Source organism: Sus scrofa, chromosome 2, assembly GCF_054392235.1.
Source record: "Sus scrofa isolate SSC_HxYL_T2T_F1_AM1 chromosome 2, Sscrofa_HxYL_maternal_Yorkshire_Landrace_v2.0, whole genome shotgun sequence".
In the NCBI taxonomy this organism is placed as follows: Eukaryota; Metazoa; Chordata; class Mammalia; order Artiodactyla; family Suidae; genus Sus; species Sus scrofa.
Genome location: NC_139384.1, coordinates 141651774 through 141667462, shown reverse-complemented (window position 1 = coordinate 141667462; position 15689 = coordinate 141651774). Strand labels below are relative to the sequence as shown.

The window sequence follows — 15689 nt, the reverse complement described above, 5'->3', positions numbered from 1 at the left end:
TTTCTAGAGCAAACCATAGGGAAAGTTAACATTAAAAGCCTTCCCCAGACAACTACTGCTACATGTGTGAGTTCCATTAATGAAACAGCAGTAGAGGCTGTGAAATGGCCATTCTTGAAAATGTGTCAAAAAAGCAACCCCTTGGCTTGCTTAAGCTGCCTAAGCTTCCATCCCTGGGTTTATCTCCTTCCTTCCACTCTGTTGGACCCCAGCACCCCTGCACTGAGGGTATCCATTCATACAGGGGTGAAATTAGAGTCTCAGGCCTGTGTGTTCATGAATATAAGGTTTGAGGCATGGTGCTAAGACCCTTGACCACGTACCAGCTCCTGGGAACTCTACCTGAGATGTATCTGTATCTCAGTCGTTCTGGTAATTCACAAAGCCAAGGCTAGAAAATATTCCGAGAGTAAATGAAAAGAGGGAAAGGATTCTAAGACTCTGCACAGTCTGCCACAGACCACTGAGGACCACCCTGGGGAGCTGGACGCTGTCCAGGGAGTGAGTGGTTTCACAGTAATGATTTCACTGGAAATCCTCTGAACAGATTTCCGGGGATCACGTTGGAAGTATCTGCCTTTCCCTCTGGAGGACTTTCTTGATTTCTGCTGCTTTTCTGCATCTTTCTAGGGAGCTTCATAGATTTTACCCAAGGTGAGAGAAGATCGAAAGCTCTTTGGAAAGGCTGACTCATTTGGATTTGTCACGTGAAGGGCCCTCAATCCAAACCTGAAGTTGCTGCTGCTTCTGTAGTGTTGTGGGTTGGAGAAGAGACCCTATAACTTCTCTTCTTAGAGATTATACAGTTCTTATTTTTGAAATAAACTGGCTATATTAATATTTGTTGGGTAGTATTACCCACGCTTAAAAAGGATTTTCCCTCCAATTGTCAATGCAAGGAAATGAGATGACTACATAAGATTATGAAATGCATGTGGTAAAGGGCCCAGACAAACGGCCCAAAATTTGTCTTGAAAAATCAAGTAGCCATTGCAATGTAGAGCTCCTGGAGATGGTCTCTTGAAGATGGTGAGAATGGAGCTGGACCATGTAGAATGACGCAGATTTGGTTACAGAGTACAAAGTTGGAAGGATTTCCTTGAAGAGAGAGTAGCCTAAACAAACTGTGGAAGTCATAGTGTGGATGGCCGATGGGAAGACAAAGAAAGGATAGGCCAGTTGGCCTTGAATTATAGTGCCATGAAAAAAGAAAAAAGAGTAGGTTATTAGGTAGTATGGGACTCAGGCGTGAGGATACCTGAAAGGTACACTTAGCCATTTGGACTTTATCCTTTAGTCAATAGCTAGTGATGGTCATTGGCATATGGATGAGAGTTGATGGCAAAAAAGGGACCTAGGACCAAGCATTGGGAAAATCTTATATCTGGATGTAGAATAGGAGGAGCTGTCAGCATACTCGGGAGAAAGAGAAAGTGGAGAAGTGGTAGTAAAAGAAGAGAGGAGAGTCAAGGATTACTAGACGGGAGGGTATTTAAGAAAAGTATCATGAGACTTTTTGGCTAAAAAAATCAAATATTCTCCTCTCCCACCCCTGTCTACTCACCACACCCTCCAATCTTCATCTCTTTCTCCACTTTAGTCACTTTGTGGCAAACAGTGACAAAATAAATGGTGTACATGATCCTCATGCACCTGTAGCCCTGAACGGTAGCATGGCAGAGTGGGAAAACAGTAGCCTTTGAGGCAAAAAAAGACTTGTGTTTGCTTCTTGGCTGCCACTGGGTGATACTGGTCAAGTTATGTTAAGGTTTTAAGTCTGCATTTATGGCACATCTGCATTTTTTGCCTCTCTAGCATCCTTTCCAAATTTTCTATGACAACATACCAATTTTGTTCTGGGTAACTACACAGCTGCCATCACATACAATCATGTTAGGACTCAAGGATCTCCACGTGCCCCCATTAAATTCTCTCTTTGTGAAACTTGAGTCCCGAGCAGAATAATGCAAGAGCAGATAACAGTTCTTGCACTCCTCCAAGCAACACCCCAATGACAATTTGGGTTAATTCCTACAATCTAGATCCCAGGAACTGTTCCATTAATCTTTCTAAGCCTGGTACTCCAGTTTCCCCAAAATTCTCTGGGCTCTCTCCTTTTAATCTGTTATTTTAATTGTCAGAGTAAGTTGTTACTTGCATCTTAAGAACTCTAGTTTCTACCCAACTCCTAGAATTATTATGAGGATTGAAACTATGGAAGCCACCAAGCACAGGGGCTAGAATTTGGGCATACAAGAGACCAACAGCTGCTTTAATGATGTCAGGAAGAAGGAAACCTGAGTTTTCCTCAGTCCCATCTCCTGTGCCCTCGAATGAAAGTCCAAGCCAGCTTGGGTCTGCCATTCACAAGCGCTTTGCCACTTTTATTCATTATGTCTTACATCCTTCCCATCTCTCTAGTCTGGGCAGGATGAAGTTCGACTGGGCGCACTGGGCTCAGTCCCAAGAGGAGCAAACCACAGCCAAGCTTCTTTGTTTCTGAAGCATGTTGGAGAAAGGTAGGGTTGCTCTGCCCAGGAAGTAGATTTTTACATTTTACAAAGGACGAAGGAAAACTGCAATAAGAAGAACCATTCATGATCCCCCAGGATCATGCCCAACAGCCTCACGAAGTGTGGAAATAGCCTGGCTAAGTAAGAGAGAGATAAATCAAATCCTGTAGTTTTCTGTCAGCCGCTTTAATTGTTTCTTTCCATGCTGTCATCCTTTGCTTTTCCTGCAGTATTCTGCTAAACCATTCCATGGGCTGATTGAGTGTATGCATGTGAAGCTTTGTATAGAATAAATAATTACACAAGACATTTCTGAAAGCATAAATGCATGTGGCCTAACAAAACTAATTCACATCTTAAAAAGCCAGCTTCTCCAAATGTCAGTTATGTGAGCTAACTATTTCTCCAGCAACCTAGCAATTTAATTCTTTACCCTTATCTCCTTGGCCATACTACACACAAATGGTTTTCAGAATAGGAAAGAAAAAAAAAGACCTTCCGGTGTCTGTTTTAAGCTTGTTTTTATCTACTTTATGTCTCTAACTTTGTCCTTATATTTGTTTCACAGCAAAAACAAAATAGAGAAAAGATATCAACCATGTCCCCAAAGGTTTATATATCTGTAAGTTCCCTTTCGCTATTCTGTTTTATAGCATAGATCTTGTCCACAGACTATAAACATCTACTTCCCTCACTTCTTCAAATGTCTTTTTGAGGCTGATGAAGGAAGGGATTGCTAGTCAAATGTGAGTGTCTCTCCAGGATGGTCCTAATAGCCGCTATTTCTGCTGCAAGGAATCTATAATTGCCTGATTGCTTGATCTTCTTCAAAAGAAGAAACTGAAATCATGCTGGAACTAGAAAGAGCCAAGATGAGTTGTGTTTCTAAGCCCCTGGCCCTGACTCCATCCAATAGCTGTCACCTGACAAATCCTCAAACACATCATGTCTCTTATGTAGCGTACATGCCTGAATATGAGGCAACCATAAAGTAAGCTCTCATTTTCCCAATTGGGACTAGTAAATAGAGAAAGGGTGAGTGTGGGGCCAAATTAAATCTATAAATATGAAGAACTGTATAAAATAATAATATTTACTCTCTTTTTACCAATTTAGTTAGTCACCTAGTTAAAATATATATATAATAATATATTGATTTATTATATTTTTTCTCTACACTCACATTTTGTAAACCTTTTTTATTTAAATTCCTTGCATGCATCTTTGACCTATGTATGTTCTGCACTTTTAAAATTATTCAACAGATTTCCAAAGCATACTGTCTCCAGTGTCACCTACGTTGTTGTGAGATACTGCACTTTTCAAGTGAAGCTGTACTGCAGATTTTTTCTCAAGGTAAAAATGTTTATTTGCATGATATTTGGACAATTGGTTATTTTCATTCATCCTACAGATAACATATTTATGATCTTCAATGAGAAGTCACTTTTTAAATGATCATTAAAAACATTTAAAATGTGATCTGAAAGTTACATTTATGATATTATACTGCAGGAATAATTACTTAATCTGTTAAATTTATTTTCCTTTTAAAAAGCCATAGGAGTTCCTGTCGTGGCTCAATGGTTAACGAAGCCGACTAGAAACCATGAGGTTGTGGGTTCGATCCCTGGCCTTGCTGTAGGTCCGATTAAACCCCTAGCCTGGGAACTTCCATATGCTGCTGGTGTGGCCCTAGAAAAGACAGAAAGACAAAAAAAAAAAAAAAGAATCTATCAGGTGACTTTTATAAAAACCAGTTATCAATGATTGATGTCATTTCAAAATAATATAACTTATCCAAGTCTATATGTTATTCATAATAAAGTTATTGGAATAAAGTTATTCATAAAATAAGGAAAATTTATAAAATAAGCACATCGAGCAATACCCTGCAATGTATGCTTGGTATGCTTGGCCAAATACAACTTAACATCTTAAACCAAAACATTACAGTTAAAATTTATATTCATATCCATTAACCAGTCAACAAAGAAACAGTACTTTCATGGTTGGTTTTTTGAATGTTGTATGTTTCATGGAAAGATGAGGGGGGTGTTGGCTCATTTTTTTAACCCAACCAGAGAATCTTTTTTTAAATAACGTTTTTAAAAGTTACAATTCTAAAAATTATTTTTAAAATTTTGTATAGAATATTTGGAAAATAAAATTTATAATAGGCAAACTAAAACTAGCACTCCTAAAATGTCCCCACTCTAATCCCCAGAAACTGAATATGTGACTTATCATGGGAAAAGGCACTTTCACATGTGATGAAGGCTAAGGGCCTTGAGATATGCAAAGGCTCCTGAATTATTCAGGTGGGCCCAAATGAGTCTTTTAAAAGCAGAGAATCTGCTGTAAACACAAACTAAATATTTGTGTCCCCCCCACCAAATGTATATGCTGAAATCCTGACTCCCAAGTTGATGGTATAAGGAGGTGCAGCCTTTAGATGGTGATTGGCTCATGAGCATGGTGCCCTCATGAATGGGATTAGTGTCCTTATAAAAGAAACCCCAGAGGGCTTTCTTGCTCCTTCTTCTGTGTGAGGACACAGCAAAAAGACAAACAACCTTTGAACCAGGAAGCAGGCTCTCCCCAGACACCAAGTTTGCTGACACTTGATCTTGGACTTATCAGCCTCCAGAGTTGTGAAAAGTAAATGCCTGTTGCTTATTAGCCACCCTGTCAGTGATGTTTTGTTAGAGGAGCCTGAAGGGACTGAGTTTACCGAAACTGTCCTGTGATCAGAGAGACATGAGAAGACAAAAGAACAACCACAGACAAGTGATGTAAAAAGGATGACCACCCCTCCTTTGCTCTGAAGATGAGTAGAGGGGGCTGTATTAGATACCTGGAGCTGCTTCACAACCTGGATGGCTTAAAATAATAGAAAGTTATTGTCTCACAGTTCTAGAATCTAGAAGTCTGAAAGCAAAGTGTTACTAGAGCCAGGCTTCCTCTGAAGCCTGGAGGGAAAGATCCCTCCTTGCTCCATCCTAGCATCTGGTGGTTTGCCAGACATGGGTGACATCCCTTACCTTGCAGCTGCAGCACTCAGTCTCTGCCTCCATCATCATATGGCATTCTCCCCTCCTGTATCTGTCTCAGTGTCTCTTATCTAAGAGGGAGGGCTAATTAATTTGAAGACTTCAACATATCTTTTAGGGGCAACATATCTTCAACCCACAGCACAGCCATAAGCCAAGGAATATGAGTGGCTTCAGAATCTGGAAAAGGCAAGGACATGACAGGGTCACTACGATGTACAGCAGAAACTACCACAGTGCTGTCAATCAACTATAATTTAAAAAATAAGAAGAAGGGGAGTTCCCGTCGTGGCGCAGTGGTTAACGAATCCGACTAGGAACCATGAGGTTGTGGGTTTGATCCCTGCCCTTGCTCAGTGGGTTAAGGACCCGGCGTTGCCGTGCGCTGTGGTGTAGGTTGCAGACGCGGCTCGGATCCTGCATTGCTGTGGCTCTGGCTGGCATAGGCCGGCAGCTACAGCTCCTATTTGACCCCTAGCCTGGGAACCTCCATATGCCGCAGGAGTGGCCCTAGAAAAGACAAAAAAATAAATTAAAAAAAATAAGAAGAAGCATTAAGATAATAAATCTGTGTTGCTTAAGCCACTAATTCTATAATAATTTATTATAGCAGCAATAGCAATGCTAAGTGAAACAACCAAACCCTAAACTCTGCTCAGAAGTAAACACTCTCCACACACAGACTTTAAGCACAGACCCAGCATTATGTACGCCAGCTGCACTTAAACTTGAGCAGCCAAGTTAATAACCCAAACAATCCCCCATTAAAAGCGTACTGAGGAGAATGGTGGTGAAAATGTATGGAAAAACCACAGCAGGAGCCCTCAAATCAGAAAGACAAGAGTCTAAAAATAAAACCACACCTATCAAAATGAAGGATGAGACACAGATAAGAAAGTAACAAGAAACAGATGACGACGATATTTTCCATTGTAGTGTTGCTCTTTTTTCTCCACAAGTTTTCAGTTTTTGTGTCCTGAAAAGATTTTTATATAAGGGCTCCGAACATTTCTCTGTACATTCCACCTGTGCAAAAGAGAGGAGAAATCATTTTTCAAACTCTGAGAGAAACGTCTGGCTGATGTGTTATGGAAGACTCAGCAATCTGACTGTACTCCAAGCTCACCCATGAAGGATTCCCCCAAAGGCATGGGAAGGCATTTGAGGGGATGGCCTAGGGGAGGTCCTTCTGTCGGGGCTTGAATAGCGGTCAGCTTTGGAAATTATAATCTTTAAATAAGGTAGTGGAACACCTGCCACAAGACTCCTGAATGGTTTTATCGTTTTCTTTCTTCCCTCAGAGTCAACCATTAAAATATGATGCGCAAAGAGATTAACTTCTTAGCAGCTCTAAGGAGACATCACTGTAAAACTGAAATAAAATATAGCTCCCCTTTAGCCTGTCACGAGATCTAAAAGACTGTTCTCTCCTGATTGGCAGAGGGTTGTAAAATTTATTTTATGTGCCTATCTTAGTCTGTTGGGGAGGCTCTAACAAAAATACCATAACTGAGTGGTTTATTAACAGCAGAAACTTATTTCTCATAGTTCTGAAGAGCAAGGCACCAGCAGAGGGCCCACGTTTTCCAGCCTATAGATGGCTGTCTTGCTGTATCCTCACATGGTGGCAGAGGCAAGGGAGCTCTCTGGGGTCTTTAGAAGGGCATTTATCACCTCCCAAAGGCCCCACTTCCAAATGTCATCACAGGCAGGGATTAGTTGGACACAAATATTCAGTCTATAATAGAGCCTCCGGGGAGAGGTAAAATTTCATCATTTCAAGTGTAAAAACTGCTTTTGAAATTGTTTATTTTTAAATGTTTATTTAAATTGGGGGAGTGATTTGGATTTGTCATTTTCGTGTGGGTAAATTTGGGGCATGCCAGGAAAAAAGTGAGTTCTACTAAATGTTTTCCATCCTTGAGTGAAGAAGTTGCTATCATCTGGACATGAAAAGACATCTCTTGTGTCATTTCTGGGCTAACTCCAGGCAGTGTAAGAAAGAACAAAGACAGGGAATTCCCCCTGTAGCTCAGCGGGTTGTAGACCTGACTAGTATCCATGAGGATGCAGGTTCAGTCCCTAGCCTCACTCAGCTTACTCTGGCATTGCTGTGAGCTGCGGTGTAGGCCAGCAGCTGCAGTTCTGATTCGACTCCTAGCCTGGGAACTTCCATATGCAGCAGGTGTGGCTGTAAACAAAACAAAACAAAAAAGAAAGAAAGGAAGGGAGGGAGGAAGAGAAAGAAAGAAAAAGAAAGAAAAGAAAGAAAGAAAGAAAGAAAGAAAGAAAGAAAGAAAGAAAGAAAGAAAGAAAGAAAGAAAGAAAGAAAGAAAGAAAGAGGAAGAAAGAATCAAAGACAGTGGGCTGCAGAAATAGATGATGGGTTGAGGTCCTGCCCCAATGTGTGCTGTCTCCATGACCCTGGCAAATTACTTCAGCATCTAAGTAGGGATTACCATTGACCTAGTCCAAATTGCTGTGGGTTAAATGAAGTAGAACATTGAGAACCCTGAGCAGAGTCAGGCACAGAGAAGGTGCCCAGCATCTGCCCACCTCCATCCCCTGCTCAACACTGGTTTTCCTGCAGGTGACACTCTCCCATGTTTAGGTTACGACACTCAAATGAATGATTGTCCCTCTTACTTCTCTCCCTATGGAGAATGTCTAGTTAGAAGAAGTGGAACAAATTATTTTGATGTGACCTCCAACTATCTTTAGTGTTATGTGTGAAAATTAATTTATCCAATGATTGGGCTGCTTTTTTTCTACACCTCAGTCATTAGATAGCTGCCAAACAGCACTTAATCCCTCCAAACCCAGAAATGTCAGCTCTTTTTTCTGGTCATACTAGTCCCCCCTCTTCCTAAACCTTCTAGAAAAAAGTTAAGTTCTTGGGAACACACCCAGAGTGTACCTTGATCAAAGGAAAGCAAAGTGTAAGTCTTCAGAGCCTGTAGACTTTAACTCTCATCCAGGATGGGTTTGGGCTTTCTTCTCCAAAAGTTCATCTTGGGTAACTCTTCATAATTATTATTTTTATTCCTGTTATTCTTAATACATGGGGGGAGAAGCTACATGCAATAAAAAGCCCAAATACAATACCTGAGTAGCATAATTGCCTTAGAAAGTGAGGTGTCAGTGAGTGAAGCCAGTCGTCTTAACATATGAGCTGGAGTCAGAAAACACTCTTTGTTTAAAAAAAAAAAAAATGAGTAGGGAGAAACCTTGCCTAAGACAGATTAACTTTTAAAAACAATTTTTGTAAAGACTCTGTGCCTAACTCATTAATATTGAGGACCATAATGATGGTTTTTAAGGGGAGTAGAGGAAGTACATGCTATGGAACTCCAGCAATTAATGGTGGGACAATGTGAGGTTTAAAATTAGGATTTCCTAGCATTTCTGGCATTATCTGACAGTGCCCACAAGTTGGCCCTGCCCATGAGATGCTTGTGTCCCCAACTGTATATCACATTCTTTGCAGTATGTGGGATGCTGCCCTCTGTGCAAACCAGGGAGACCACCAGGCAAGACTCAGAACACACATTTTTGGTAGCATTAGTAACCCTCCAGCTTTTACCAGACTGTGTTTGGAAGTAAGTGCGCCCAGAGGAAGCCAAGGAAATTCAAGAAATTTTAAGGACTACTCTTTGTTCCTGGGAAAGTTTAATTTGTTGATTAGTGGGATTGGAACAACGCCACCTACAACAGATGCTTTAGTGAAGAGGGACAGTAAAACAAATGATTGCTCTAATGTGTAGCATCTGCAGAGAATCTGGGTAAGAGTTACTGGTGTTTAATGACCTAATCCCAGCAAGGTCAGCCAATAGCCGAGTTGAGAAAGAATCAAATCTCAATTCCTTGGAGCAAAGGAAGCACAATTAAGATGCAGTGTGGTGAGGTCCTGAACATGTTCGTTGTACCTGGGTTGGCATTAATATCTCTAATATTAATGTCCATAGGAGGTGTTTTTAAAATATCTTTTTAAACAGTATAGGTGATTGGTGTTTAGGAAGCTAATTTCACAGCTTTATTTACGGTGTCTGTCCATGGAGGACAAAAGACCAAATATGCTGCCATCTGAGGCCAGTTGCTGCAATGAGTTTGCCAGGGCCAGAGCAGGTCGGGTGGATAACAAGGCCTCAGAAAGATACAGTCCTAATCAGAGCAGGAATTTGCATTGCTGCCCACCCTCCAGAACATGTAACACCGTCCTTCTTCTCCTTGGCAATGGGCCACACGCCCCTAGGCCACTGCCTACACACATTTAGGCCTGCCTGCCCCTTTTAGCACAATTCTCCTCCCAGGAAAACAGTGTCCTCCCTGCTTCCAGGAACTCGGGCCCTGAATGGCTAAGGCATCAGCAATTCTACCCTTTGAAAATCTTTCCCTTCCCCACCCCACTCTTATGTTCCAAATCTCTTTCTTCCCCAGCCTCACCTACCACCAAGTCAAAGTAGGACACGAGAAAGTCTCTTTGTCTCCTTTGTTTTCTTCTGAGGGCATTTGGTAACTGAGGGTTGCACTGTATCCAGCTGGTTACAGGAGAGAGGGAAGCAGACTTCTTTTTTTTTCAATTGCTAGCACACTCATCTATTTCTCTGTGACCCTCCTACCACTTCCCCTGATTCTGCCCAGCTGTATATATAGCACTGTCTTCTTTCAGCTAAAAATTTAGCAAGTTTCTCTGTTTTGGGCGGGGACTGTGTGTGGGGCCAAATTATACTGTTTGAAGGAATGGCACTAAAGAATCTAAGTAGTTGTTTTGGTACAACTTATAGAAGAGTAAAGTTAACCCCAACATGCACGCTCTGCTTGGTGACCAAGGAAATCACACCCACACCCCCAGCCCACGCTGGCTATGGAAGCCAGCCTAGGACTCAGCTCTGCTCATCACTGTCTCCCAGGGGTGTCTGTCACCGAGACACTGCCCTGCCAGGTTCAGGGGCCACCATCTTGCACAAGATGGTTACTAGTTCACCCAATTCCTGGATGGATTTCACCGCCCCATTCAAGTCATGAGTCTTGCTGAAGTCACCCAGACGGGGGTAGTGTTGAATTTCCAGAGGGATGCCATCAACAGAATTTATACTCTTTTGCACTGATCCCTTTAAAGCTGTTAGGAATCTCAGTTTTTGGGGGAAATGTGTCAAAGCCGTGCATCATAGAGCAATTATTGGCCTGGAACCAGAGGGAAAGACAGGCTAGTGATGGATGGTGACTAACTCACAGGCCTATGGCTGCCTCTGCTAATGGCTTCCTTTACTCACCTTGCCAGGAACCCCCAAGACTCAAGTGTGTCCAGGACACATTATCTGGAAAGGCCATGGAGATGCCAAATTGAGTGATGACTTATAAAGTTCACTGCCCAGATCTTCCCTTCCCCCTCCTGCCACCCTCCATACACAATACCCTCTTCCTCCACCGCAGCCAAACTCCTGAGCTGCTCCCTGCGTGATGTGGGTCATCAGCACCCCCATCATGTCTTCATCTGGGCCCCTCTCTGCTCCCATCCAGTCTGAGCATTTTGAGAGCATGTTCCCTACATTTCTCAGCGCTGTGCTCCCGAGCCTTGCAGAGTGCCTGTCCTATAACGGGCTTCTGGGGTGTAGCGGAGCACTGGAAGTCAGAGAAAGGGAAAGCAGAATTCTGCTATTTCCTTTCAAATCACCCTAAGATGTTTCAGTGTAGAACAGAAAGAGACAGAGACTTACATCTAGCAAACACCAGGGTTTCTAGGACCATTTTAAAGGGATTGGTTCATGTCTGTGTGGCATTTTAATATTTTTATGGAAAGGATAAGCCAGATGTGAGCCTTGCCTTTTTTGGGCTGTAAAGTCTGATTGGAAGAGGCCATGTGTGTGTTCTCTCCATTTCTTCACACAGGGTGGGCTCTAAATATATATTAAATGACAGTGAACTGCCAGAGGGCTAGGCTGGTTTGTTAATCTTGGCACTGGGGTTAACCATGGTCATGTTAATAATGAAATTCCCGTTTTTGAACCCAGCCCCTTTTCATCCACAATATGACATAATGTGGCTTTGAAGTCTCATTTTATGAAGAGGAGAACGAAAAAGAATGCTGGTGTTATAAAGTTCCAATAGTGTTTTTCCCCGAATGCATCTTTCAGCTGCACTTTCACAAAAATACTTGCTTTTAGAGCAGATAGGGACCTCTCCTGCTCTTCCAAGAAGGAAACAGTGGAGGGGGAAATTGCCAAGTCACTTGTAGCATGTGGAATTGTATAGCAGATGCAGCCTGCATGGGAAGGTTGGACTCTGAATCAAGTTCATGCCACCAGAAGGGAATGGATGAGTCTCAGAGGGAGGGCAGTGTCATGGAGAAGAGTACCAGCATCAGGTCTACGATTAGTTGAGTGCATTCTTTCATAAAATGAGAACATATGGATTGAGTTTCAGATTTTTTTAATATGGCCCTTCAATTATACCAACACCATTTGTTGGAACGTATCATTTAATGTGAATGATGGTATCAATAATTAATGTTTCGATTTTACTGGATATATTTAAAGAGTAATGAGTCAGGAAATGCTTTTCTTTTCACATGTCAACATTCATAATATGCTAGGCTAGATTCTTAGCAAATATTTGCAATTATGACAGACACTTTAGAGGGAAGCATGATAATATGTGGGGGCTGCATAGTTTTCCAAAATTATTTTAGAAAATATTCCAGCAAAAAAAAAAAAAAAAAAATCCGAAGACCACCCTTAAGTATCAGAAGAAGAAATAAACAGAAAACATTTTACTGACAAGTATTTCACCTCTGAAGGCTAATAGTTTGGCATTAGCAGAGAGAAGAGTTAGGAAGAAAGAAGAAGAAAATGACAACCTGGTTTCTAACTTTGCGGGATGTTGTTTGCCACCAACCAAGTCCAGAAATACAAGCGGAAAGGCAGACAAGGGTGAGAGAGAGGATAAGAGTGCAGTGTGGATAAATTCTTTGGATAAAAGCATGGAAAGAAGCTGTTATTATTTTATGGGGTTTGAGTTTGTTTTGGTTTGGTTTAGATTGGGTGGATGGAGATTTTTCTTTCTATTTTCCTTTGTGTGTGTGTGCGCTGAAGTGTACACTCATGTACATGCACACAGGTGCACTGAAAAGTTACTCTATGTTGGACTCTCTCTTCATATACAAATTGACATTTGATTCAGGCTAGTAGTAGAAAAGTTTGTGTGTGGTGTGATGGAAAAGCAAAGTCGGGATACATGCAGGCATGAAGTGTGAATCCCACCTCTCCTACCACTCGCTGAGTGGCCTTGGACAAGGTACCTCACGTCTCTGAACGGTGCTTTCTTCGTGTGTAAAATAGTAGTAATAAGGACTACCTGAAACAAGATATTAAATGGGATGTTTTTCTCTTGGAATTTTAACCAAGGACAAAGGGCAACACATACCCACACACACAAATTCTAATAAGAGGAGCTAGATAGATCCACCTTAGTTTGCTTGCTTGTTTATGCCAAGTGAGCTATTAGGTATGGCAGAGGGACTCTAAGATGCTGTAATTTTCAAAAAGTTCTAAAGTGAAATACAAGATTACACACATATAAATATAAGATCACCCACACAAACTCATCCCCCAAACCCTGGCACTGAGGAAGAGAAGACCTAGGCAGTGTCCCCAAGGCCATGGCATGTAGAAAGGAAAACAGTCCACCTGACTGACTGTCTCATTGATACCTATAGTCCTCCTGTCACTGCCCTTGGCAGCCACCAGCCCTCCACAGGGCCCCGTGGGCTTCTGATGACATGACCAGGGACCCCTGGTCGCCATCTGTCAGGTCCATGCAAGTTACTCTGCACCTGCCTTGCCTGACAGCCATGGCCCCCAGGGGGTGTAGGCTCTCTTTCTGTTCTCTTCCATCCCCCCAGTCAGAGAGCCACTGAGACTTTTGGATGCTTTCTCACAGAACTTTGAGGGATGGGACCGGCCCTGCCGGAGGCTCCATGAAATTCCCCTAGGTCAGCTGACCTCACAGTGGACATGGTTCTTCCCAAGGCTGAACTCTGGGAATCAAGTCACAAGGTCACTCTGCTCTGGAACCGCCACCAAGCCCTCTAGGGATGTTGTTATTTCCTCCCAGGGTCTGGCCGAGGAAACATGAGGACAGGCTCAGATTCAGAATCCCCCCTCCCTTCAACCACCGCCACACACCCAGTCAGTTCAAACTTTTGTTTCCTTTCTCTCGTCAACCACCTTTTCCCCCTAGGGTACCTCTATCTAGTGGGGGTGGGAAATGAGGTGCTATTAGTTGTGGCTGATTGTCTCAAGCTCCTGAAGTACCTGAACCCAAGGCTGTTGAAATTAAGAGCTGAGACTTTCCTGTCTTTGTTCTCCAGCTCCCTCCTGACACCCAGCCTGAAGGACAATGTTAGGCTCTGGTCTCAGGCCAGCTGTTGGCAAGCACACTGTGGTGGAAGGAGGTGGGGAACCCGTTAATACTTCATGTCCTCCCACCACATTCATTTGCTATGACCTACACCTTAGGTGTGATCTGCAATGTTCCAGTTGTCATTAAGACCTGACGGGCCTAGGGTCTGATTGCAGCTGGCCCTGAGTCATCTTCCAGCTGTGGGTCTGCGGTCAAGCTCATCTGAGCACATTAAGGCCAGCTTGGGAGACCACAGGCACAGGCCACAAACCCCTGGCCTGGGGCAAGGTGCCTGGCTCCCACTGAGAATCTCAGAAACCCAGGCCTTACTGCACAGCAGGGGATAAGGAGGGGAGAGCGAGACCAAGGGGAGGCTGGTCTCCCATGCCCTGTCCACATGAGGGCAGAAACCTTGCCAGGATCAACAGCCTGGCTCTGGGCAAAGCTCCTGCCAGGCCCCCTCAACACTGTGGTCACCAAAGGCCTGTGTTTTTTCTGACATGTGGATTTCGAAAATGACCTCCTGAGGCCTGGCAAACAACTGAGTTCTTAAGGGAAAGAGAGCAGGGAGGTGATGCCTCACTCCAAGGAGGTTATGAAAGCGGAGTGGGCTGTTACTGTGTGGAAATGGTGCTACAACAACACAGTGAACATTCAGTATTCACCTCCATAAAGACGACACTGAAACCCAGGATGTGAAATCAAGTTGTAGAAACATATGCGCCCCCACCCCAATGAGACCACTGGAGATCACTGAATTCAAACTCTGTATTTCACAGAGAAAAAACCAAAGTAGAGCAGTGTTAAGCATCCAGCCACTGCAATGCCTCCCTTTCTATTCCTCTGTTTCCTATGTGTTTTATCTTTTGCTGAGCTTTAAAAGACATCATGGGCCAAAAACAACCAAACCAAAACAAAACAAAAAAACACAAAACACAAAACAAAACAAAACAAATGGACGTTCCCGTGTGGCATAGTGGGATAAGGATCCAGCCTTGCCTCAGCTATGGCACAGGTTGCAGCTGCGGCGCAGGTTTAATCCCTGGCTGGGCAACTTCTACATGCCTCGAGTGTGGAGAAAAAAAAAAGACATCATAGGCAAGGTTTGCCTTATTTTAGAAAATCAATAAACCACTGACTTTCCAAATGTACTGACCTCAGATCTGGATCATCCTAGGTTGCCTTACATAGCCAAGCTTGGAAACGGATCTGGGCCCATGAATTAGGTCAGGAGTGAGTCGAAGGCCTATCTCAGCCACAGGTCAAATGTGATTGGCCAGAGTGGATTTGAAATGCTCAGTACCTCGGCTAATAGTCACTACCTGGATCAGGATTCGGCAGGGGCCTGGCAATGTTTTGTGTTCCAATAGCAGGTTTCACAAGGATGAGGACAGTTCAGTCAGAGTCTCTGTTAGAAAGGTTTGCATATGGACCGCAGTAAAGAGTATTCATAGAAAGTGATGGAAGAGAGGCTGAGCCCTCAGACTGGAGGTGTTTGTGGAATGGGCACCTGATTAGGAGTAGAACGGGACCAGAAGTGCCTTGGGTCCTGTGATTCAGTTCAGGCCTGAATCACAACCGCATAGCTTCCCGGTGAGGCCTCACTGGGCTTGCTCCAAACGTTCTTCCCCCCATATGTGACAGAGGGACCATAAGCATCTCTGCCCCTCCCAGTTTGAAATAGCGGCATAATTGTAATCCATGTTTCCAGTAACCAAAATGC

The 15689-nt window shown here is 43.1% G+C and overlaps 1 long non-coding RNA gene across 2 annotated transcripts in view; it reads left to right on the top strand.

The window, feature by feature from the left end:
* The window catches only part of LOC102162098 (uncharacterized), a 126682-nt gene that overhangs the window by 1624 nt on the left and 109369 nt on the right, over window positions 1-15689 (top strand). For both annotated transcript variants that reach the window (XR_014838741.1, XR_014838742.1), the window contains exons 2-4: window positions 2422-2519; window positions 3082-3135; window positions 3779-3869. This is a non-coding gene — a long non-coding RNA (uncharacterized LOC102162098). The remainder of the gene's footprint in view (window positions 1-2421; window positions 2520-3081; window positions 3136-3778; window positions 3870-15689) is intronic.